At 39.3% G+C, this 27,355-nt stretch overlaps 1 long non-coding RNA gene across 1 annotated transcript; it reads left to right on the forward strand.

Moving 5' to 3' along the window:
* The first annotated feature begins 8,227 nt into the window (after positions 1-8,227).
* LOC108645074 lies at positions 8,228-24,143 on the forward strand. The gene is made up of 2 exons (XR_001923426.2): positions 8,228-8,504; positions 23,800-24,143. It is a non-coding gene; the product is annotated as an uncharacterized LOC108645074 (long non-coding RNA).
* The last annotated feature ends 3,212 nt before the right edge of the window (positions 24,144-27,355 follow it).

The following is a 27,355-nucleotide window of genomic DNA, read 5'->3' on the forward strand; positions in this document are numbered from 1 at the left end:
ATAATGTGTACAGATACAGATGTAAGTCTCATTCAAACACTACAGCTCAAACCAAAAATATTTTGGAATACCTTTAGTGATGAAGAGAAAAGCATCATATTTTAGACAAGTGGGGTTAATATTTAACTGTTTCTTGCTTTAATTATAGCCTGGGCTGTTTCTTGACATCTCAGTAAATGCATACAGCAGAGGGAGCTGCAGTGTTGTAGCACTGAGAGCTTGTGGCCAGCACATAGCATTGAGCAGTCTGGGATATGAATGGAAGCTAAGATGCTGTATATGAGCACTTCTGGCTGCATGTGAAAGAAGCACATAAAAGAGTAATGACAAGTGAAACGAGGGCTGGGCTAGAATAGATGTAGTAGTGGCTCAGCTGAACGCTATGAGATTTGGCAGAGTGTTCTTTTCACAGGGGGTGCTGTGGTTATAGAAAAATAAGGGTGTGATTTCAGTGATTTTCAGCAATGGAAAAGTGAGGTGCAGCACCAAGGCTGTGTGGGTAGTGATAAACCTATCACAGAGCACAGCACGGGGATGGTAGGATTACAGGGGAGGTGAAAGGGGCAGTTGGGATTAAAAGAGATGGGATTAAAGGGGTATTAGCCTGACACCCATAAAGATTTGCACCTCTTAAAGTAATTATAGAAAAATGACTCCATTTAAAGAATAATCTGTCTCCCGTCCTGAAATCAAACTGCCTCTCAGTACTTCATATTGGCCCTCTTTATCACTCTTCATGTGACATTCCTTTGTCCCATGCCTTATGCCCTCCAGTCACTTAACCCCCACCTTCCCATTTCTCTGTATATTAATCATTTTTTTATGGTCTCTCTGCCTCCCTCTGTAAGCACCCTATGTCTGAACATTTTACCTTGCATCTTCACCCTTCTGTCCATTTCCCTCCTATCTACTTGATATCTATCTATCCTTGAAGTACTGAACATTTCTAAAGAACGTCAACTATGGCACTTGGACTGCTTTTCAATGTAATGCAATATAATTGTGAAATAGGATTTAGAAATAATTTTCACATCAAATAGTGCAAATGACAGCAAATGGGCCTTGAATCTGAATTTGACTATATCAATACAAAGTAAGAGACTTATATAAATGACAAATATATAAATATTTGTGTAGTTTTTTTGCATGTAAATAGAAAAAAAATGAGTGACTGAACTGACTCCTGACAATTCTAATCCCCACAGTGTTATGCTACTTGGTTAGCCTCAGTTCTTGCAGCTGTCCTGATTTTTATATTATATGTATTCATTTATTGTCTATGCTTCCATTGTCTCTCTATATCTAAACACACAGCCACCACCTTTCTTACTTCCTCCCAGAAACAGTCCATTGGGCACGATCTGCTATCACTGGGGGCATTAGGTTATAAATTGAACTCTCTTCATAGCAGGGGAAACTCTAGGTTTTCATATTGCCTGTACAGATAGACACCCTAAATATTCAGTTGTGTATTCCCTAGAACTAAGAACAACTCTGCAGGAAACATTGCTAGTATAGTGGTGATTTTACCACTGATGCAGTGATTTATTGCTTCCTAGTTTATCAGCCATAAAGTTGTGGTTTCATATGATGGCACATCCCTGAACTGCAGTTACAATTCACCTACATGTTGCAGTATATTTTTTCTGGATGAAAACATTCTCAACAAAATTCCCCCCAAATACTGCAAACCATATATTAGAGAAGTGATATGCTGTACGGAAAGAATATCTGATCGGTTGCTATGAAATACTAGACCTAGATCAAATGTTATTTTATGTCAAACAATTACCCTACTTAAGGGCTTATTCACATTGCATATTGCTTTCCAAACAGAAACACAGATATTTATGAATACACAATAAGTTTTTGTTCAGTTTCTATCCAGATTTCGTTCAGTTACAACAGTGATCCCCACACTTAAAAGTAAATAAATAAAAGAAAAATGTATTAAAATGTATTAAATACAAAAGCACATTACAAAAATTATAGCCCAACGCGTTTCAACCCATAACGGGTCTTCATCATTATGTGATTAAGACCCATTATGGGTTGCGGATGCTTTTTGCCCTTTTCTTGATTATTATTGGAGTAACTGAATGGGTTTTCTTCTGTGTCCTTGTACCTCTTTTCTTTTGCTTTAATACAAGGTGTGCGCTCTTACATTTTGTAATTACACCAGTGATCCCCAACCAGTGGCTCAGGGGAAACATGTTGCTCACCAACCACTTGGATGTTGCTCTCAAACCAGGTAGTTATTTGTGAATTTCTGACTTGGTGGTAAGTTTTGGTTGAATAAAAACAAATAAAGCCCCTGTAAGCTGATAGTGTGCATAGAGGCTACCTAATATTCAATCTTAGCCCTTATTTGGCACCTCCATGAACTTTTATGATGCTTGTGTCTTTTTACATTTGACTGTGGCTCACGAGTAAGAAAGGTTGGGGACCCCTGAGTCACACAATGCTCTTGCCATTTCCTCTTCTCATCTGTATTAGTGCAGGGTGCCAGTTTGTTACTTGTACTTTTATTGGTGCAAGTGGCACAAGGTTGCACTGATGTAAGATAGCCATGCACCTAACCTCTGCCGTGACCAAATTCAGGGCTCTCTTCCTGTGTTTCACCTATAAGCGCTTGTTTGCTGTTCCACCACTTGAAATACATTCAATTGAACTGTGTGTTAATGTATGACCATGTCACACCAGTGTGCCTCCCTTCCCTCACACATAAAACTTGCACTCATTTGTGTGGAGTTTACTATCCAGTATTTTGGTACTTGGCACAATATTGTGCATGTGATTATGGCAGGTGCAGTTATGCTGGAATTTTGGGAAGAAATGTTGCATTGTAGGTAAAAAGCAACAGTTCTAATTGGGCAGGTTTGTTGTACTTTACATGTCTTTAGTAAATGTTTTCTTTCAATACCAATCAGCAGCCTTTGTTTTGTCAAGATCAATTTTGACTCCTTACAACCATGTGGATAGCATTTCTATAGAATGTTCTGTCTTCAGGTTCCTCATGCTTTTGTGATTAAATCTTTCCATTTTGTTTATTTTCTGATATATATATATAGTTCTGGTACATTTCTGCACCATATAAGTCCCTGCCACAAAGTAATTTACAATTTAGGGTACCTATCATATTCACACAAACACACTATAGTCAATTTAGTAATTAAGTCAGAAGTCAATTAAATTGCCTGTGTGTTTCTGGATTGGGGATGGAAACCAGAGTACCTAAAGAAACCCTACACATACACAGGGAGAACATACAACTCCTGCATATGGTACCCTGGCTGGAATTAAAGTCAGGTTACCAGTGCTGCAAGGCAGAAGTGCTATCATTTCATGAAATGTCCAAGAGCTTCAATCTGGTCATCTGTGGTCAAGTAGAGGCTTGGTCAAGGATCCAGTCATCTTTTGTTGCTTAGAGAAGGAATTTGAAACTGGCAGTGGGTGAAAATTACAGCGCAAGTGTCAAAGTGATGCTGAAATAAAAATACAAAAGGTGATACTACACAGAATTTTTTTAAATGTGGGAGAGAAAAACAGCCTGAATGAGTATGTGCTCTGCAGTTTGTACCCATGATGCACAGGGAAAGCAAGAAGGGAAGGCAAGCTTATTCTCCCTTAACCCAGGGAATTACTTTGATCACCCTTTAAGTATTAAGTATCTTTGTTGTAAATAGTAAAAGCTTAAAGTGATACTGAGACGTTCCTATGAAAATCTGTAGAAATGTGTCAGTACTACTATACAGTGTACAGTTGGACACCAACATCTTTCTGGCCAAAAATCCCTCGAAGTTGCCCTGAGTGCAGCACTACTTCCTTTAGCCGACACTTCAGCGTGGCTAAAGGCTCCCCTGCAGTTGCGCCAGTCATGCTGTGCTGAAGGTGGCACAATCCTTCCATAGGCTGGAATGCTGTTTTCATTTGTAATTGATCTATGGAAGGGTTGCGCTCTGTCCTGCGTGACAGAAGAAAAACAACTTCCCCTTACTGATGGATTTTCATAGAAATGTGTAAAGGACAAGGAAACCTGAATTCCCTGGGGTAAGGGGTTGGCAGTATATAAGGAAGCACCTCCCTCTTTCTTACCTTTCCCAGGTGTCCCTTGGCAGACCTAGACTTATGCATGTACATTATATTGTACTAGGGACGTCTGAAAAAGGTAAGTTAACATGACAATGAAGTGCTGTGCGTTTTTCCCCACTGTGGTACATCTTTTTTCTAAAAGAAGCACAGGCCTGATAGACAAAGTAGGGAACACCCCCCCCCCCCATACCTATACACCCGCTTTTTCCTGTAGACAGACTTTCATGTGTGACAGGTACATGTGAGCAGAGGCTGCATTTAATTCTGCACGATAACTATTTGTCATTCAGATGCACAGTTCAGCACGGCTTCTTTTTAGCTTTCTGGGTGATTAGATGAAGAACTGAGGAGGGGGCTTGGATTTGGGTCTTAAGAAGGGGGAGAACTATGTAACTGGTGACCATCTCTTATCTACTGGAGCAGGAAGGATTTTTATCCAGGGAAGAAGCAAAAGCTTAGATTTTTCTTTTATCTCCTGGGCCTGCAGGAAAACATGTAGAGATAAAAATGGGTCCCACCAGAGGCAGAGAGGAGAGGGAAGCCTAGAAGGGAGGCAGACAGTAAAGAGAAGCCAGGGGATAGAAGGGAAAACAGAGGCTGATGGCTGAGGTTGGAGGGGAGATGAAGTGAAAATAGGAACAATTACAATATGAAATAAAGAAAATGCAAATTAAAAACTGAAATAATGTAGGAGAAACTTTAAAAAATGTTAGGATTATAATAATTACCAAAAGATGGCAATTGTTACCAATATTAGCAAAATTAGCCCTAATATCAAGAAGAAAACAAGTGTTATGGTTTTTCCACTGAAGCCTGCATTCCATATTTCACCCTATGACACTGCAGGATTCAGATGATCAGCTAGAGAAAGTTTAGCTGCTGCCAGTAAGACTCAGGATTGTGCCGAAGCCCCAGTGTAGCAAAGGAAATACTGCAGGAGTCTATGGGAAAACCATTTGCAATTAAAGCTAACTGCCCACTCCGGGAGACTCAATTCCCCATAACGAACGCATTTCTAAACACACACTCACCCCGCTGTGCTTGTTATTGGCCTTGCTCGGATCCGCACACACACACACACATTATGGCTGGTGTGTTGTCTTGGCTCAATCAGAGTGCTGCCACTTCTCTTAGAGCTGGCCTAGCAGAGGGGAAAGCCTCGCATTTCTCTCACTATTAAGTACCCCTAAGTGAGTGCTACATTTTATTAGACTATACATTTACTCATACAGCTTGTGTTACATGTGTAATGAGGCTTTCTGTCACGTGCCTCTTTTTGGGTAAGCTTACTACACTTCATGAACCTCTGGCAACATCTTTTTTTCTGAGCGTTTCTTAAAAGCAGTCATTGGGATCCCTGAAGAATGTTACAATTTACATAAGCACGGTTAGCTCTGTCTCCATGACAGTGGGGGTAACTAAATTACTGGGTCACAAAGAAAATCCTTTCCCCAAACAATTAACTTTAGTAAAGATGATAGGGCACATGTATGTCTGCAAGTGCAATTTTGAGCACAATTACCATGTTTTATTTCCCACAATGCAGTGTTTCCCCCACCCCCCCCAGAATTCAGGAATTATTGTGGTTGCAAAGGGGTAGTGCTATTGGTGCAATTGCACTTTACCTTCTGCTGTTGCACCGGTTTGCCAAAATTAGTAAAACTGCATGTGTGCTTTGTCGCAAAATGGGCATAGTTGTGCCAAATATGTTTGGCATCATTTCTGGTGTTCGGCGTGAGTGACGCGTGTGTACTATTTTTTTTACACAACTGAACTGCGGCAATTGACAAAGTTTGTGAGTGATTTTCAGCATGATAGAAATATTAAGGAATAGTGCCATTCTGTAAGTCTAGGGCTTGTCAATAATGTACCCATAAAAAGTAACATAATGCCTGAACTTCTCTTGCATACTGAGCTTACACCCTTCAGTTGGAGTTATGATGTTGGCCCTGATTCTGAGATTCAATCTTTACAGTTTCTTTCATGTAAAGTTAGTATTAGTGGTTGTATATATAGTTTATGTATGTGAGTGTATAGATTGGTAGGTGTGGGTTGTGTGTGCTGGGTTTACTTGGATTGGTTGAACTTGATGGTCTTTTTTCAACCCTATGTAACTATGTAACTATACTATGTAACTATGTAAAAATGCTGATCTTTTTGTATGTAACTTGCTATGTAAACTCCTATCCACAACTGCCATCTTATAGTTGGGTCCAAATGGGTATGTGATGTTGGCCCTGCTTCCTAAACCAATCCTGAAAAAGTCTTCTCCACAAAAGAAAAAAAGCTTGTTCAGCTGAGCATTTTGCCCAGAATATTCTCTGCAGCCTCCTGCCGAGTGTGTGCACTCCTGTATACCAAGGAAAAGCTAGACTGTTTGATTTTAATAGGGCAGCATGAATAAAATAAGCCTCTGCAGTGTATCCAGAGATAATTCTCACGCCATAAGCAGATAAAAAGCAGGACGGGGAGCAGAGATAGCAGCGTTGTGTGTGTATCACTTGTATTGCTTTATCTTGCCAGAGCCAGGCCTCAGGGGGGGAAGCAAGCAGGGTTAACCTTTTCAAAGCCACATGGACATGCATGTTTCTCTCTTCTGGGAAAGAGTTAATGGGCTTGTGGCAACAAAACCACCAGGGAATAATTGAGGAGACAGGGAGCCTGTTGTTCCATCACACGTCTTTGGTTCGGCACCTGGCCTTTTCCCACACTACCAGCTGCCCATTCTCACTGTAATCTCCCACACCTTAAATTTCTCCCTTTCTGGGACCTTCTCATTGTATTCTATTTGTGAATTATTCTTTCCTCTCTTGCTTCTTTCTCTCTCAATCTAACATGTTTAAGCTCACATTGTTTCTACCCCACACAATATTCATTTCTTTGCCTTTTTTGCTATTTCCATCTCTATACTAACCATTTATTTGGTTGCTACTCTGCAAGCCTTCTCTAGCACATTTATATATTATCATACTAGACATAAACTGTATTTATTTCGGAAAACCTAATGATATCCATACTGCAATGGTGCTAGCACAAGCTGCATGATGGCATCATCACAGTAAGTAAGATCAAGGTTAGCTATGGGGAGGTAATAGGGGCCATTATAAATTATATGCTTAAGGGTGCTAAAACATACAAAGAGACAATAATCAGTAAATGAATAACATTGTCTATTTTAGTAGCCAGGACAAGTAGCAGTTACTTCCACTAAAAGAATTTGATGAACACCTCACATTATGTAGTTATTACACCAAAGGTATCACAAAAAGCATCACAATACACCTACTGTCTTTCCTTTTTTTCCCTTCTTTTCTATTAATAACATTGGCATTAGTATCACCTGGCCAGGGGACAACCCTAGATGTTTTATAGCAGCATCCTCTATTACTATGTTATTTTTTCATGTGACAAGTTCCTGCCCTGAAGGTGTATATGCATCAGTCTGGAAAAGGGTGTCATGAATAGCAAACTTACATACATCTGCAGGCCAGTTGCATTAATAGGAAAATACTTTATGGAATATATACATATACAAACACATATGTATATGTGTTTTTCTTGCAATACAGCAAAGTTTTGCAAATTAAGTAACAGCCAACATGATCCTAGTGTAGAAGATAAAAACAAAATTTGACCTCTAGGAAGAAATAAAGATACCTTCAGAGCTCTGTTTCTTTTCTACAACAAGGTATAGGGGTGTTTGTCTTAATTTCAATCATCAGTTTATGAGAAATGTTTCTGATACCCATTTAGTATATCAAACTATTCTGTCTGGGTTTAGTAGTAGTAGTTTTAACATTGTAGTTGCCTGTTCCTTCAGAGAACACTGCAGACATGTTCTCTAGGTCAAAGACCACTGACTCCTTCTCCTAAAGCAGAGGTACAATATGCCCATGATAATGCAAAGATATCAGCAGCACCAGTCCTCCTGTATCTTATAAAAAAAAAGTCCAACCTAGAGCCAGATGCCTGATCTCTGCCAGCCATCCCTTCTCTAGGCATCCTGTAAAGACTTTCATTACACGCAGGGCTTGATTACAACTCATTTCATGCGGCATGAGGCCTTGCAGGCCTTTGTCAGCTGTACCCTTTCTCCTTTTGACCTTGGTGGTATTTCTTTTTATGCCTGGCACTCTGCACCAGATGAGCTCCATGTACAGCACCCTAAACTCTACCAGTTTCACTAAAGGAAAAAAGTTCCCCATTATTATCTGATGTATCCATTGAATAACATGTTGTCACAGCTTGCCTACAAGAGAAACTCATGTTACAGGATAACCCATCAGAAAATAGACTCAGCCACTATCATGGCACAGCATACAGATAATCAGTAACCCTCCTCCCTGGTGCCCTGGCCTCTCTCCTTCTCTCGTCTGTTCAGAGGGAGAGATCTCTGTGCTTTGTGAAGAGCGGTGAGTACAAAGGCTTGGGGTGAGAAGGGTTAATTTGTTCTGGAGAGGTAGGATGATGAGAGATGTTTGAATGAAACAATAGCTGCTCCTCTGCTTTTGTTATGGATCCCTTTGTGTTCTGTGTGAGGAGAGAAATCTGCTCTCCCTTTAGAAGGGTGGTGATGATGGGGGGAGCTTTATATTCTGTTCACAAGCACCCTGTATATAGATAATATGTTGGTTTGTTTAACCTCTTCATTGCTGGAGACCTGTTTACGCAAAAGACCCAAGTGTTTGTTTGAGGTTTTCTCTAGCACCTGGGAGTTTTCTTTCATTTTCTTCCTGGGCATTGTGTATTGAAGAATATTTTCTATTCTAAGAAAATAATTTAAAAAAAAAAAAACTGACCAAGGTCTTCCTCTTTTCACTGTCTTTATTATCTGTATAGTAGAATTTCTCATCCTCCATTCCATTTGATTCTTATAAACCCCCCACACCCTAGCCACCTAGTTCTTTTTATGTCATCAATAAACACACAGTGTATATCTTTTATATGAATATATTTTATGTAACTATCACCAGGTGTTGCTCTGGTCAACAAATAAATAGCAGCCATTTGCTGGTAATTTTACCATTTTGGGCCAGGCAAGGGAACAAGTTTTCCTAGGCCCGGTGGACTTTGGGTGTTATGGGGGCTGGGACCCCCCCTGCTGTCAATGAGCTGGATACTCAGGATGGGAGGGGGAGCTGTAGCATATGCATTTTCTTTGCCCCACACAGCATGTTTACAGTAGTTAAGTCCTGGTAAAGTGCTATAGAGATTGGATAGGCTGGGGAGGGAAGTACTTTAACCCTCCAGTCTATTCAATCCCCATGTCGTTAGTTTCTTCAGCAGAATTCTGCATTGAAATCTGCTTTTTAAAAGAGCAAGCAGATATTTTTATATTTAAGTTTGAAATTTGACATGGGTATAGCCATTACTTAGTTTCCCAGGTGCCCATAGCCATGTGACTTGTGCTCTGATAAAGTTCAGTATCTCTTTACTGCTGTGCTGCAAATTTGAGCAATATCTCCCCCCTTCCCTTTCCCCCCAGCAGCCACTCAGCAGAACAATAGGAAGGTAGCAAGACAGAAGCTTTCTGACACCTGTATTGCTAAAAATGCTCCCATGCCCCACCTAATGGTAGAGATGATAACAGCACTCAATAGTAAAAATCCAAGTCAGGCTCACCCAATTCATGACTCCTCCTGTTACATTGAGTAGACAATAGCTTACCTGAAAGCAGTTCTATTGTGTAGCACTGGCTATTTCGGAAAGCTCAGGATCAGGCACAATGCACTGAAATGACTGCCTACACACCAATATTACAGCTAAAAATATAAATTTTTTGGTTGAAGATTAACATTTTCAATGGTAGAATGAATTATTTGTACTATACACGGTGTAATTTAGTAATAAAAACTACACCATAAAAATCATAATAAGTGAAGAAAGAGAAAAGGTGTAGTACAGAGTAAAGTAGGGAAGTAAGTGGCAATGGCACATGTGAAGTAGCAGAGAGATAACTAGTTTTTTGCCCCCATACAATACTGATTCCAAATGAGTTGTGTATACTGAATAAAACATTGTATTGTGCCAATTTGGGATTATGTATCTTTGCATATTCCTCCTTGTTTATTAATTCCCTTTCAGACCTGGAATCAGTAGGGCTTTTCTTTCTGATCTGACAAATTTGCCCTGCAACTGTCCTGAAACTTTGCATTAGCTGTCTGACTGCATTGCATTATTTTGAGTGCTGGCAGCTACACTCAGTGGTATGCGAAAACTTAGTTCATGCTTTGGCCTGTATGCTTTACTGCTTATATAGCCAATTTGACCACCTTTTCCTTTTTTAGGGTAGAATGAGGGTCAGTGTCCACATTCTCTAGTTGTGTCACTATTTTTGCTGGCTATTTTAGGACTTCAAAAGGTTTGTAATAAACTGCTTGTGCTGTAATGCTCTGGATCACAGTTCAGACTTAGTATAGGCACTGTTCTGCGCTCCACAGATTCACGTGACTGGTTAGATATTCTTTATGGCTAATTTCTGATCATTTTTTTGAAAAAATATGCCCCCTTTATCAGTCAACAAGATTCAATTGAATTTCAATATTCAATATCATGTACAGGGATTTGATGTATTAGCTGCAATTGTGAAACTCCCCCTGGTGAGTGCAACAACACTAGAATTCTGGGAAAAATAGGTGCAATATGGGGAAAAAAACAAAATTGTGCTCATAAATGACCCCTGATAAGACTGGCATTGACAGCATGAGCTTCACATAGCAACCATCAGTAATGTCATTGATTGGGCCCTTGGCTGTATCTCTGACAGGCTTATGCAAGTATATTTTAGGGTTCCCATCTGTGCTATTTTAACCAATAGAGTCCCTGCCCATCACTGTGTGTTTTGTATTTTAACCATCAGGAATCCTGCGAGGGGGGGTGGGGCAGATAATTTTATTATATGGGTGCCATCTTTAATGGAAGTAGCTACATAAAAGTAAATGTAGAAAAAGCAAGTGAGAAGTGAGATAGTAGTATCACAACCCTGTAATAGACATTACCCAAAAAAGCAGGAGCCCCATTAATAGTGATGGGCAATTTTTTTTGGCAGGCATAGGTTCGCAGCAAATTTCTGTGTTTCGCAATACTTCCAAGAAAATTCGGCGCCGAAAAATTTGTTGGGCATCAGAAAAAAGTTGTGGTCATGTAAAAATGGGTGCGGGCGACAAAAAAATGTGGGAGGCAAAAAAGTTGCGCGACAAACGCGTTGCGCAAATTTTCCGCCGTTTCGCCAATTTTTCTGTCTTTTCGCCAATTTTTAGGCAAAGCAAAACGGGACAGATTCGCTTATCACTAGCCATTAAGTTAATGGGTACTAGACACTGTGAATAATTTTATAACCATCGCAATCCCCTATTATTCTCTGAAGAGGAGCTCTCTGGGTTGTATCCATCCTGCAAATATTGCAGATCCCCTTTTATGAGACTTCCTCATTAAAGGAACAGTAACACCAAAAAATGAAAGTGTATAAAAGTAACTAAAATATAATGTGCTGCTGCCCTGCACTGGTAAAAGTTGTGTGTTTACTTCAGAAAGTCTACTATAATTTATATAAATAAGCTGCTATGTAGCCATGGAGGCAGCCATTCAAAGGAGAAAAGGCACAGGCACATAGCAGATAACAGATAAAACACTATTGTATTCTACAGAATTTATCTGTTATCTGCTATGTAACCTGTGCCTTTTCTCCTTTTTTCCAGCTTGAATGGCTGCCCCCGTGGCTACACAGCAGCTTATTATATAAATTATAGTAGTGTTACTGTAGCAAACACACCAGTTTTACCAGTGCAGGGCAACAGTGCATTATATTTTTATTACTTTAAAGCTCTTTCATATTTTAGTGTTACTGTTCCTTTAATATTGCTGATCTCCAAAATATAATGTTTTAGAATGTGGAGAAAAGAGTGATGTTAGCATTAGTGAAGGCCTTATGCACCTCAAATAGAGATTAATAGAGCAGCATGTGTTGAATTAAAAAAAAAGGCCCAAATAAATATATATATATATATATATATATATATATATATACAGTGGAGGAAATAATTATTTGACCCCTCACTGATTTTGTAAGTTTGTCCAATGACAAAGAAATGAAAAGTCTCAGAACAGTATCATTTCAATGGTAGGTTTATTTTAACAGTGGCAGATAGCACATCAAAAGGAAAATCGAAAAAATAACTTTAAATAAAAGATAGCAAAAAAGATAGTGAGGGGTCAAATAATTATTTCCTCCACTGTATATATATAAAAAAGGTTCCCCTTGTAGTCTGGCATGCTTCCTGTAGTTTCCAATAAATGTTTGTAGTTCATATACAAGTGTCTCTGGAAAAAACCTTCCCTTGGTCTGTTCATTTCCTTTTGGGCAGGTCATAGAGAATAACAAATATTTCTAGAATTAGTTTGCCACATTGGTGGCACCCTAGTGCCAAGTATGGAGCGCGCTACCATATTATGTATAATAATTAGTTACTATTAGCACATTCCTGTTCCTACCTTTATCCGACTCTAAGAGGAAACTATTGAAACTATTTCTCCATACACAGTCGGGATTGTCATGTCTACTTGTATGTGCTGCTTAGGTTCAAATCCTTCTGCATCTTGTTTTATGCAGAGTAACTTGAATATTACTTTAGTACAGCTAATGGGCTGAATTTACATGCTAATTACAAAGAGAATTGTGTATGAGAAGTATTTTTATGTATGTATTAGCTTTTATCATGTATTAGCGTCTATTTTCTCCAATCAGTGCTTCTGTGGTGCTGTGGTCTCTTCTGTTGTTACATCAGAAATCTTGTTCCAATGGTAAACTAGAACTTATATTCTATTGAAAGCACAATCTGCAAACAGGTAATTCTGGGGTGCTTGTGGCTGGTTTCCATGTTGTACAGCCCTGAGTGAGTAGGCTTCTCAGTCTCACAAGAGCTGTCTGTCACTTCAGGTGTTCTGTACAAATCTATTCCTGCAATGCCAATCTAGTCCGAATGATTAATTTAAGTTTCAAATTCCTCTCCTATAGGCATTGTATCTGTCCAAAGATCATAACTTCTGTTATATTCCATATACTTGAATTTTCAAAATCTTTGGTTTTGTGCTTGAGGGAGCAGAGATGGAATCAGTAGACTGGGCCAAAAACAGCTGTTTTAAGATGAGATTTCAAGTATTATCTTTGCACTATAAACTTTGCAGCTGACAATTGACAATCCCATTCCAACTGGACTGAAGAGAAGGCAGCACTATCTTTCCTTTTTTTGTATTAAAATACCATTTGTATTATTTGTTAGCTTGCTGCGTTCATAAAAATACCTAGTCAAACCCTTAGCTGCACATCAGGTTTCTGCACTCCATTGCCTTCCATGTGTTAGTGTGATGTGTAGCTTTTTTAGTGCTGCATGCCGCCAGTTTGACCTAGTACTGAATACAGCTGTTAAGCAGGTGCTGATTCTGATCCTAGGATTGTGATAGATCTGTTTTATCCTGGTCCCATGGCTCTCAGCTGGAGACTTCAGTCTCCTGGACTTGCTTTAATTAGCATTCAGGGTTATGTAATAAAAGACGCCAAAAGTCATGCAATTTTAGTAGTTTTCTACCCACAATGTAGTGTTTTCCCTCATAATTCCAGAATAATTGTTGCTGCAAGGGGAAGATGAGACTGATGCAATTTCAGATATGTTCAGAGGGGTGATTGGGTAATATCCAGGGTCGGACTGGGCCGCCCCGGGAACACCGGGAAGATACCGGTGGGCCAGCGGCCCAGACCCGACCCTATTGCTGCTTCCTCTGGCCGCCAATGTCCTCCCCTGACGCGATTCACATACACGTGTTCAGGGGAGGACGTCGGACAGGAGCCCCTGTAGGGGTGCGGGTGTTAGGGGTGCGCGTTGGTGGGGGACCCTGCAGGGCACGCGGATGTGGAAGAATTTATGAAACAACAGAAAATTTTGCAAATCCCACCTACATTGCAAATTTTTTGACACACGCAACATTTTTTATGTGACTACGCCTTTTTTTTTATTCCACTGCAATGTGATGGACGCATCCGCGACTTTTTTTATGCAACCATGACAGAGCAAAAGTATGTGGAAGTCCGGAAGTATGGAAGTTAACATTGGCCTAATCCTTGTAAGAATCACCTGTTAACATCTGGAGGCAAATCAGGGACACACAGAAATATGAGTTACACTTTTACTTCTCTCTTCTTGGATCACTGACAAAAGTAGTAGCGGCAGTAGAGTAAAGGTAGACCAAACCATAGCTAGTTCCTCCTAACAGCATCAACCACATTTTTGCTCTTCCTTGTTTTATGGCAAACTGGCCCAGAATGTGAAAACACAGAAGCTATCCAGGTCGTGATGTTAAAGTTTTGAAGAAATGATCAATGCGTCATTTTTTGTAGTAATAGAGGATAGCATCATGCAGGGGTGGACTGGCCTACAAGAGTACCAGAGAATCTCCTGGTGGGCTCCAGTCAAGGAAAACTCCCTTACTTAGTCCTACCACAGGCCTATATAACACCTATAACAGTTAACACTATCTGCAGCTAAATGTCATAAAAATGGGCTTTGATGGAATGTCAGGTTCTATGGGGGACCTTAAAAAGCCCATTCCAACAGTGCTATTCTGTGTATTTACTGCATTAACATCAGTACCTATATTCCAACTTTTACCTGTAAGTATTTTACAATGTATAATCCACCTCAGTCTCTTTTTCTACTCATGGAAATAAAGATGCATTTATTGTCTCGCCTACTACTTTTCACACACTGATTTAACTCTTTACAGTAAAACTGTGCTGTGGCAGTCAGGGGGTTAGTACCCTTCTTTGTGTCTTCCAGCCCCCTGAACCTCTTACTTTAATCTTCCCCTTTCACTGCCTCCCCACTGACTCGCACATTTACAAAGAATCTTGTCTTAGTATGTCGACCCTTTTGTGCATCTAGGATGAGGCAGAAGGGGGGTAAGGGTGAATGAAAGGATTTAAATATGGGGATCACATAAAGAGGATTTAACAGATTTTTTTTGTAAGTTGAACAAAAATTACAAGTATAATGGAACGAACACAAAAAGGAAAGGCAGAATGTACAAGCCCCACTGAATGAGACATTATCCTGTCATGTTTGTAATGCTACCCCCAAACCCCCACCTCAGGCTTTTAATGGTGGCGCACAAGGAACCAACATATTCTGGCATGTATCTAATGTGGGGCAAGGCAGGGTTAGGGGAGACTTAAAAAGGCTTGCAAATCCCATTCAGACAAAACATTTTATGGTTCTTGCCCTGGCAGTGATAATGAGAAAGTTGCCACAACTGGTGGAAACACAATAGCTAAGAATGACTAACCAGTTTTTGTATAGATCTCTTTAAACCTATCCTTCCTTACACAAGAGACTATTCCAAAGCTACAAAATCTACCTTTGGAAAACCTCTTACAAGGAAACAGGTCTTTGTCCCTTAGTAAAATCACTGAAACTACTGGAAGGAATGCCGGGCAGGAACTGGTTATAACTCCTGCCTATGAGATATAAAATGCATAGCAATATTTTCTGTCTACATTAAATTCATATGTTTAAAACAAGTAATTTTAAAATGAATGTGTTTGTGGGGTAGATAAATCAACTCCAACTCAGTCATGCCATTGTCATCCTCCCCCTTGTTTCTGTCAACACTCGGCATATTATGTTGCCACAACAGAGCGTTGGATTTAGAATGGAGAAGAGAATGACACAGAACAATTAACCTCTCTGCTCTTTGCAAGAGATCTGATGGGTGTGAATAGATAATAGAGTGCACAGTGTCAGTTGGGGACCAATGAGGGCATTTTACTTATAGAGCTCACTGCTCCATTGAGCTTCTATATGCCATTAGTGGCCAACAGCAGGTGCTGGAAGCCTCAGAGTTTAGAGGACCCATTTGGGCCCGACTAATGTGCAATCTCAATATAATCTTATAGAACTGATTATCTACTGGAAAGTTTGGGGGCTTTAAAAACATATTGTAGTCATGTCCATTCTTTTCTAGATATGCCAATGCCTAAATATAAGATGCATATGAAGAAAAAAAGTAACCTTAAAAGTATGAAAATGAGAAGTTAATGCCTTTAACAGACCCAGCCAATAATTCCTATGGGAGGATGTGATCCTCCATTTTGATATAGAAAACTATTGGAAACAAGATTAAGGAGTACTGGTCCTTAAAAGTAGTGGAATTGTGTCCTGCATCATTGTATGGCCCCTAAAACATATTGAAATTGGCTCATCAGCTATGGCCCTTTACGTTGGGGGCACCCAAGTAGTCATGGGGGTAGCTTGCCCTGTCACTGCACCTCTGCCTCTGAACAAGACAGCCCCTTCCCTTGTATCTCACTCTGATATAATGACAAACATATGTAGTATATCATATCTATTTGTTACTTTTTGAAATAAGTGTTTAACCATGTCACTCAGTGACAAACCCTTTTTCGTTCTCTAATCTCTGAAAAACTACTACTTCTAAGATATTGTTGATATTTATTGTGGGTGCAGGGTCAAAATAAGAGATGCACGAAATAAAAACCACTAGATTATCTGCGACTGTGGAGACTTGTTCCCTCCCATTCTCACACTTGCCCTGTTGCACCTAGCTGACAAAAGGCGCAATGACACTGTTGTGTGGGTGGAGTTTGGCCACAGCTTTATTATATAATACAACCTCCAGAATTAGTCCTTGCCATGTATATTCAACTTTTCCAAACATCTTAAACTGTTTTGTTGTAGAAGCCATAATACAAAATCAGAGCTTAAATGGCCAAGGACTACCCCCCGCCATTTGCTGTGACAAATTAAATATTTATATTGATATGACAATTTTTTTTTTTTAAACAGAGTGTGCTTAAACAGGGAGGGTGGGAGGGGGATGCCGCTCGGTGGAATCCGGAAGCAGAGTGGCAGCAGCGTGGGAGATGCAGGCACAGAGGGGGAGGGAGGAGGAGCGAGCGAGGGGGCTGCACTTTCCTGCCTGCACTAGCTGGTGAGTTTAACCCCTTACTAGCACGGAAGGAACTGAGCCACAGCTGGCTCCACAGTCCCTCCGTGCTTTCATTATTTATTTCAGCGCTTTCTAAAATTGATGATTTTTATATATATGTAAATTTAAATATAAATATATAAATGATCTTTTATATAACCATGGTCAGTAGCAAAGAAAGCAGTATCAGATCCAATATTCGGAAACCCATTATTCTCAAAGCTTTAAATTACAAGAAGACCATGTCCCACAGGCTCCATTTTAAGCCAATAATTCTAATTTTTTAAAATTATTTATTTTTTCCTTGTAATAATAAAACATTACCTTGTACATAGCAAAGCAATCCCACTGGGTTTTATTAAGGTTTAAATTATTTTTTAGTAGACAAGATATGGAGATCCAAATAATGGATCACGTATCCAGAAAACCCCAGGTCCAAGGTATTCTGGATAATAGATCCTATACCTGTATTATTATAACATGTATTTATAAAGTGGAAACATATTACACAGCCCTGTACAATAAGTTGGTATATACATCAAATATAGAAATTTGCATACAAAAACAATGACTGATACAAGACGTTAAGGGAACCCTGCCCAAATGAGCTTACAACATAAAATAAAGACATTTTTATATATTTATTCTACCATATAAAATGGCAAATATGACTAAGAATGCATGAAATGCACATTTAAGATGGGATTTTGAAGGGCGTACATGTCATAAATTAGAAACTGGAGGTTAATATTTCACATTTAGGGAGTTTATGGGAACAGCAAGCCCACAAAGGAAGAAATGAGAGGCATGCAAGGAATTAGGAGGAATCAGGCAGGAATGCTATTAATATATGGCAGCAGGGCTGCACCTATCACTAAGTTAGAGTGCGCCCAGTTGATGTTGGTCAGGTCTGCTCAGCTGATTATTAGTTAATTGCAATCCATTCTGATTAAGTGTGCAGATAATAATTCCAGCCCCTCCCTATGACTAGGGAAAAGGTTGTAGGGGGTAACCATTAAATTCCTAACCAGGCAGATAGGAAGGAACCTTTAAATTAAGAGGTCTAATTATAGAGGTAATAACAGCCATTAATTATAGGGATTCTCAAGCTAATTTAATTATTTTCTTTTTTTTACTTGTAGAGTAGCCAAGCCCTTTGTAAATGATATAGCTCATACTGGTATCCCAGCTCGACTGCAGCTTTCTGAGTCAAATGCAGGGCTGTGTTGTAGAGCCCCTTGTTTAGGAAGTATTATTTTTATATTGTGTTTATTATGATGTGCTAGACAAAAGAGTGATTTCGGTGCATCCCTATATAACAGTCATTCAAGTTCTCACAGCCGACCATACAGTGGATCTACTAGAAACCTAAGTTAAATTACATTATGACAGTGACAGAAATGGTCAAGAATTTCATTAAAATTGTATTATCATCTTTAAAAAGACTTTACCCTAAATTGTGCTTAGTATACCTGAACTGGATTGTGTTTGTGGTTAGGTTGTTTTTAGTTATGCAATAGCATATACACTGACTTACCTTATTATAGAGCTCCTTATGCTCTTATTCTACAACTGTTCCTTATAGAAAACAAATGGCTGCCATGCAATGGTGTAGTTAGATCTAGTTCCGCCCTAGGCACCAGGGTCATAAAATGGCTATACGTGTCACTTCTGCTCACCATCGCGCTCTGCACCCTCACCCCCATCCCCCCAGCTCTGCCAATGGATTTGCCCTGGTATCATCTGGTGGTAGGTGGAGAGTTTCTTGATTTTTTTTAAACTTTTCTTGATTATATAGGCAGCTAAGGCCCCTCCTAAAGTTGCCACCCTAGGCACAGGCCCTTGGGTGCCAATATATAAATATGGCCCTGCTCCCATGCTGCCAGTTTCATCCAAAAAAGAAAGTAACTTTTACCATTAATATTGTAACTGTCTAAATATGTTTCCGCCCAGTTGCTCAGATCAGAAGTTCTCTAAATGAGTCTCAGATCCCATTGGTTGTAAGGCATGGGGCGGCTAATATGACAATTTTTTTCCAGCAAAACAGACTGCATGCAAAAATTCTTGCATAGATTCAGAAAAAAATTTGCCGCTCGCGAAACTGTAAATTTTGCTGTAAATCCACACTGGATGAAAACATTTGCTCTTCCCTAGTAATAGACTAAATAGGGCCATTTACAATGACCTCAGAAATACTTCAGTTCTGGGTTTTGACTGAAATCCAGTGAAAGAGGCAGACCAGAGCACTAGCAGGTGCAAGCCAGTCATGTTGGGGGGAAGGAGAGGGGACGCCAATGTACCTTTCACCACCCATTGCTCATTAACCAATCTGGAACTTAGAGACCTGCAGAAACCATATGCCTGGTGTTGTATCAGCCTAAAGGTGGCCATACACGTGGCGATCCGACGATGTTTCGTACGACCATCGGTCGCACGAAACATCGTAAGATCCGCCACACACCATTCAGGGCTGAATCGGCAGGTAAGGAGGTAGAAACAATAGGATTTCTACCTCCTTCTGCCGATTCAGCTCTGAAGGGAGAATTTTGGTCAGGCGCCTTCTATGGCGCCCGATCAAAATTTTCAAACTTGTCCGATCGGCGAGTCGTCCGATATCGGCAGCTTCCTGCGATATCGGTCGACTCGCCGACATGCCATACACGCACCGATTATCGTACGAAACGAGGTTTCGTACGATAATATCGGTGCGTGTATGGCCACCTTTAGATTGATTTGATCATTTTGCTCAAGGACCAAAGGGACACAGGCACATTTTTAAACCCGCCCAATCATCATCTGGATGGTTTTCGGCTAGATATCTGTCGTGTAGGCCTGTCTGAGGGTCCCATACACAGGCTGATAAACTGCAAACTGTTGAAAGCTTTAATCAGCCTATTTATGGCCGCCTTTACACCGCTAACATTTAAAACTGAAAGGCCTTATATGAGTGAGATGAAGGGCAAAATAGGCATTTAGTCTTAGTATCAATGAATAGTTACAGAAGTAAGAATATCTGCAAATGTGTGGGTCATTAACAGTTACTTTTGTAAGCAGCACATTTTCCATTGTTCTGCCAAGTCAAAGGCCAAAATGGCTTTAATTCAGTTCCATTTAACTAGCTCATAAGGGAATTTTAAGGCAAGTGTTTTAAGTTTCTCCATTTTTGTCACTGGTTAAATAAATTTATATTTCTTGTGTGTGTCTATGTGGGTGGGGGTAAGCGGCATCTTATTAACTAGATCCCCTGCTGGGTTAATTAGGCAAAATTCCTGCACCCCATCATTCTCACTTGTAGCATCTGTACACCCCCAATCTCACAAAGAAATTGACCCCCTTTGCTCCTCCACGCAGTTAGGTTTAATTTTGCTAAAAGAAGAACTGGTAGAAACCTTCTGAAAATATAATTATAAAATCTTCATTAGATACACTAACGAATCTTCGGAGCCCCCCCATCCTTCCCGCCATTGGTAATTAGTGGAGGATATTGCTAATGAATAACAATGAAACAATTAGCTGTGTGTGTGGGTAAGAGGAATATAGCAAGTTTTAAAATAAATGTGATTTAAACACATAGGAAACAACCATGGTCCAGTGTTCTTAATGCAGAGAACAAGTAGCATTTATTTAGTAGTACAGATAACTGCAAGATAACTGCAAAAAAAGCAAGCAAATATATAAAAGATATCAAACATCATTTGGACCCTGCATGTTGCTGAACTAACTGCCAGTATCCTACTAACCTACCATTGCTAGAAATGTTAAACTGGAAGAAAATGGCTCTTTATGACAGAAAACCCTACACCTACAAATGGGAATTCCAGTTTAAAATTTTGTGCACCAGCCTATGCCAAAAAGTATTGTTAACATCCAGGTTTACTTTATGAATAGCCCCCCAAGAGATGCAACCTTACAGTAATTCCAGTTATAACTATAATACAGGGGCTTTAGATTTTTGAAGGATCAGACTTAAAGAAAAATAGGGCAAACCTACAGGACCCTTTAGTCCTGAGTCAGCTACCTTCCAACCTGAATAGATTTAAATAACTGATAGGTATTCCAGAAACTCCAAAAATAAATAAATAAATAAAAAAAATATATATATATATAACTTTGTTTTGAAAATTGCATTTTTTTTTATATCAAAGCATTTCTTCCAACACCAAAATACCCAAAAATAAATTCATTAATATTTACATACCCTGATTTTAAGTGTTCCCTCATTTTACATGAGTTTCTGTGATCCCGCCAATTTATAATGCATTTTTACTGTAACTAAAAACCAATACTTTTCCTGTTTAGTTTAATAGGTAGAGTTACCCTTCTTTCTGTATGCATATTGGCTTCACTCCCTATATTTGGCTTTGCTGCCTGTGTCAGAGGTATGCTGTGTTTCTGAGATGGTACAATAAATCCTGTTTGAAAGGTATTCTTCAAAGAATAGCTGTAGCACCAAGAGATTCTGCAGTGGCTTCATGTATACACTATTCATGTCCCAACTGGAGGACCATGGGCTGGATGTGACCCTCCGAAGGATTTCTATGACCCCCGGACTGCTCCAATGCCCTATAGACTTTATTGTTTGACATCATTTTAAGTTAATCCACCCTGTAACTTACTATATGAAACATAATCAGCCCACTTCTTGCCGTAAGTTGGACAGCATTTTATTCAACCATGTTGTTATTTAGCACTTTACATTTACATGAAATGCACCCATAAAAAATGTTATTTTGCAGCTCTTACATTCCTTCATTATACAGAAGTTAGTGGCATGTGCACACTAAAGCCCGCCCTTCATTATTGCTTTTGCATGAACTGCCTACAGTGCAGGAAAGGTGAACCCCCCCTACACACTTAGAAAATTGGAATCGTTTGTTTCTCTTTTAAGTACACGCTAATCTTTATTAATTGAAACAAACAATTCTTGTCTTAAAATGTAATAAAATAAGATTAGAAATTATGTAATTAAGACAACTACACCTTTTTTAATGACTTAGCCCAGCTCATCATCATTCTAATTTATAACCAAGTAGTTTGGAATGATTAAGTTCCATTTAATTAAATACTAACATTGGTTGCAATAAATTCCCAGTTTTTTATTGCAAAACATTTTATAAGCTTTAACCCTTATCTATAATCCTTTTTATATATTTATTTTGTCTTAAACAATGAGAGTTATGGTGGAGCACAACTGGGCTAAGAAAGATTTATGGAGTAAATCACTTCAGTTTTTGAAAATAACGCATTTTTCTATGATTTTGTCTCAAATTGTGTTAAAATGTACTAGGTGCCAAAGTTATGAATTTGCAATACCATTTAACTGGGGCATAGCAAAGGGAACCCAAGCCCCCTGCAAAAAACAGATGTGTTAGTACAACTTATCTCCATTTTGATAGTGTTAATATTCAGGACAATGATGTTACTTTATACTATTATAAACAGTTTGATGCAGGTTGGTGTAGAAAAAAACATAAATTTCTAGCATAAATAACATATTACTGCATTTTAATTACAAGTTTTTGCTAACTCCAGTTTTGTGAATTCCTCCAGGTCAGTGTTAACCCAATAGTCAAATCTTAGGCACCACCCAGTGATTATAAACGCTTACCCCACTGAAATCTTCTTCTCGTTTTCTTGGTATGGGCAGGCGCATGTGTGGTAGAGTAAAAAACCTAAGTTTCAACCTAAGTTTGGCTTTTCCTCCACTGTGCACGCACCTGCCCAGACCATAAGGAAGCGGAGACAGAAGAAGCCAAAGAAGATGGCAACAATGAGCTTCTCAGGTAAGTGATTGCTATAACCAGGGGTGGTTGATATTTTGGCATCCCCAAGTGATCCCCATCCCAGTGCTTGCATTCCCTGTACTTGCTTCTCCTTCAATGGCGCCCAATCAAAATCTTTTAACCCACCTGATTAGCGAGACGACCGTTATCTGCAGCCTTTGCGATATCAGTCGCCTCATCTATTCAGAGTCAGACTGGGCCGCCGGGACACTGGGAAAATAGCCCAGATCCGACCCTGTTGTTGTTTCCCCTGGCAAAGAATGTCCTCCCCCGATGCGTATCACATACGCACATTCAGAGGAGGACATCGGGCAGGGGGGGTAGGGGTGCGTGGCGGAGGCCTATGCAGGGGATGCGTGAGCGGAGATACCTTGGGGGTGCGGGGCCCCTGGGGTGGCCGCCCCGGTGGGCCCTTCACTCCCCAATCCGACCCTGCATCGATTCGTCATACATGCACTGAATATCGTACGAATCGAGGTGTCGTACGATAATATCTGTGCATGTATGGCTTAAGATTGTTGACAAATTTGCAATAAAATGTTAACCTTAATTTTACCTAATTTTAACATTAATGTATTTTATCACAATTTTTTCTGTTCAGACTCTTCCCTGCTCAGCTTCCAATCTACCATTCAAAGCATGTTTCATTGTTAGGAAATAGCAATTTTAATCTCCAAAATGGAGAGCTGCATAACAAAAGTTAAATATTTCCAAAACCACAACAAATAAGACCAACTGCAAACAGTTTCAGAATACATAACCCATACAAAAAGTTCATTTCAGTGTAAACTGCCCATTTAATTTGCTGTTTTGTAGCATTACCATTATTTGGAATTCTTAGTAGAATATAAAGTGTAACATGTTCATCCATTGCTGTAATAACTATGGTTCTATAAAAAGAAGAATAATATCTACTGATCTGTTACAGGATGAGGGACCTTTCAAGATGCTTTTCACAGTGTGGCAGAGATGTAAATTCACTCCTTGCTACAGACAATACCGTAACAATACTCAAGCCAAGGACAGGCAGACTGAGCAAGCAGAGCAGTCCTGTTTCACTGCAGCTCACTTGATGGAAGGACTTTCTGTGGAAACAAAAATCCAAGAACAGATGCTTTGAGAAACATGCACTAAGGAGAGCTGTTCATTTGCACTTATCCACCCCTCACTTGCAGTTGTTCTTTGTGGCTTGTAAGCTGGATGTGCTAATCGCACGTTTCAGATATGTGTACTTTGTAAAATACCTTATTAAATAATTTGGGCCAGCTTAAATACTTTGTTTTCTTTTCCAAACAGAAAGACCACAATAACCTATCTTTATGAGTTAAATAAAGTTGTGGTTTGTCTCCCAGCCCCAGGTGTTAGGCCTTAGTTATCTGAATAATAGAAACGCATTGATATTGTCAATTTACAGTGATAATTCCGACATATGGGATTTATTTAGCAATCACATTCCTCTCTGAAAAAGCCTTTGCATTTCCAAGAGTACAGAAACAATTCATTCTTGACATAGATTTACATGACTTACATTTCTGTAAAATAAATTTTGTATAAAAGGGGCAAGTGTATAGGTTTGGAATTTTCTTGAACGGAAACAATGTTTTTTCTTTTGTCTGCACCAGCACATTCTGGTATTTTACTTCTAATATGTCCCCGCAATATCATATTGCTGTCCACAGAAATTCCTGTGCAGACTGAATGTAAGTTTTGTCAAAGAGCCATAGGTTTAGTGCTATCGCGGTTAACCTAACAGCTCACTAATGCTCAATACTGGAAAGCTGCAAGAGACTATATTTTTATTTTATATATACAATATTCTGCTATGCTTTTAGCACTGATTTGCTGGAGACTCAAAGCTACAGCACTGTGTATTTTTGCTTTTAATCTTTCCAGACTAGGTATCCTCACCTTTAAGATCAATTAGCAAGCCATATAGGAAACGTAACATTAAAGAGTATTACAGGTATGGGATCCGTTATCCAGAAACCCATTATCCAGAAAGCTCCGAATTACGGAAAGCCTTTCTCCCATAGACTCCCTTTTAATGAAATAATTCTGATTTTTAAAATTGATTTTCTTTTTCTCTGTAATAATAAAACAGTACCTTGTATTTGATCCCAACTAAGATACAGTATAATGAATCCTTATTGGATGCAAAACAATTCTATTGGGTATAATTAATGTTTATTGATTTTTTAGTAGACTTAAGGTATGGAGATCCAAAATACAGAAAGACCCCTTGTCCGGAATACTCTTGGTCCTGAGTAGTAATGAGCGAATCTGTCCTGTTTCGCTTCGCCATAAAATTCGCAAAACGGCAAGAAAATTCGTGAAATGGCAAAAAATTTGCGAAACACATTTAGCGCACACCTGTGCTTTTTTGGCACGACCGTGACCAATTTTGACGCTGCCGCAACTTTTTTTTACGCGCACGTGTGCTTTTTTTAACACGTGACATATTTTTCAGCTGCGAATTTTCACAGAAGTTTCGCCAATGGTGAAATGCGGAATCAGCGATGCTGTGAATCCATGCCTGGCGAAAAAATTCGCTCATCACTAGTCCAGAGCATTCTGGATAACGGATCCTATACCAGCATTATTATTATATTATTATTATGTGTTTATAAAGCACCAATATATTCTGTAGCTCTGCACAATAAATGGGTGTAAACAAGATTACATACAAAACAGCCAGTAACTGATATAAGAGGTACAGAAGATCCTGCCCAAAAATAAAGACATATACATATACAGTAGTTACTCACTCAGCTGAAGCACTTGCTTACAAAGTCCCCATGTGACAACTGAAAACAGCTCTTTAGTTATAGCTTTGCTGCAATTAAGGTCCCATTGGTTCCAAAAAAAGGCTGAATTAAAAAATCAATTAACAAAAATTAAAAAACTCAAGTAAAATGATTCCTCTCTTTTACTTTAACCCAAAAACATGTGTGGACGAGTATGGGGTCTCAGTTTTTCAAAACAATGCAAAGCGCAGAAATTCGCCGCGCATCCATGCCTGCCAAATTATTTTGTCCATCACTAGTAGCGGGATACTGCAGTACAAATAAAAAGTTTACTTAGAAAACGAAATGCTTAAAAAAAAAGTGCTGGGGCAAAAAATGATCTGCTCTCCTAAGGGCAGTTTTTATTAATACAGTGTTTCCTACCTTTATCCTGGCTCCAGTGTAGGCAAGAGACACACTTGTTCATCCCAAAAATCAGAGTGAACTGTAGCTGTAACAGCTGCCTGGCACAACCCTACATAAATAAAAAATATGAGACAAGGTGCAAATAGCGGAATTTGAGTTGGGAAATGGCTTATCTGAGCAAATACTGCTACTGAGAGAAAACTGCTGCATTCAAGGGCTTTACATGTGCAGCCAATCACAGACTGCGTTAGAAAACCCTGATTTCACATGACCTCAGTGCAAGCCCTTAACCCAACAAGGAACCGTACTACTATTGCAAGGCAAAGTTATTAAAACAAAAACAAAACAAAAATACACTGTGCTTAATTGAATCATCCTTTTGTTTGCAAAGACTTTCACTTGAGGTCCCTGATCTGACTGACTGTACTGCCCATGGCATAAAGTAAATTTCCAGAGTGTGGGGAAACTGCTTTACGGAATATTGCTATTTAGTGAATGTGCTGTAACCTCTATTATAAATTATGAAGTACATTTTACCACCCGTTGTTTTCTTGATTGCTGCTGTAAGAATGCAAAGCTTCTTGGGAAAACTGATAGAGCTGTAAGAAGGGACAATAAATCTATGCAATAATGCTCCTTGAGCTGGAGCTGCTTGTTCTGCTGTACATGGCAATTCAGTGTAGCAACTAAAGGGTTAGGATGCCAGGATCACCATAGAAAGAAGAAGAATAATGCTAGTTGAAGGAAGCAGAGAAATTCACTATTAGATTTTCTCACGTAATTTTTCACTTCTCATACAATTTTTCACACTTGTCTGGAAGTGTCTGTATCTCCCCCCACCCAGTCCCACACACCTTCTCCAAATCACCTCAAATCCCCCTTCTCCACCCCCTCAAGGTGTCATCACCTCTGTGAGGCGTTACATCTCACCTAGGGCGTCTAATTATTGAGATATGTTCCCCCTCCAACCCTTTTTCTCTTCATCCCCAACACCCTGCAGTATTCCAGGGACTAAGGGGCAGATCTGAGGATTTATTTTTGCTTACAAGAGGAAGAGGTTAAATGAGCCCCACTTTCTGACAAATCGTTAGAACCAACACAGAGTCACATAATGAAATTGTTAGGGAAAGTACTGCAAAGGTGCAACCTCATTTCTGGTGTTTAACTTTTGGTAATGAAAAGAAGTGTGAGATATCTCTCAGCTGATCTGTCAGCATATGGAAACAGATGAGAGAATAAAATGCTAAGTATTCTTCTATCTTTGTGTATATACTGTATACATATGTGTGTAGGTCTCTTGTGAAGTTATCTGTGTTATGAACATGGAATGTAATC

This window comes from Xenopus tropicalis, chromosome 1 (assembly GCF_000004195.4).
Source record: "Xenopus tropicalis strain Nigerian chromosome 1, UCB_Xtro_10.0, whole genome shotgun sequence".
NCBI classification, from domain to species: Eukaryota; Metazoa; Chordata; class Amphibia; order Anura; family Pipidae; genus Xenopus; species Xenopus tropicalis.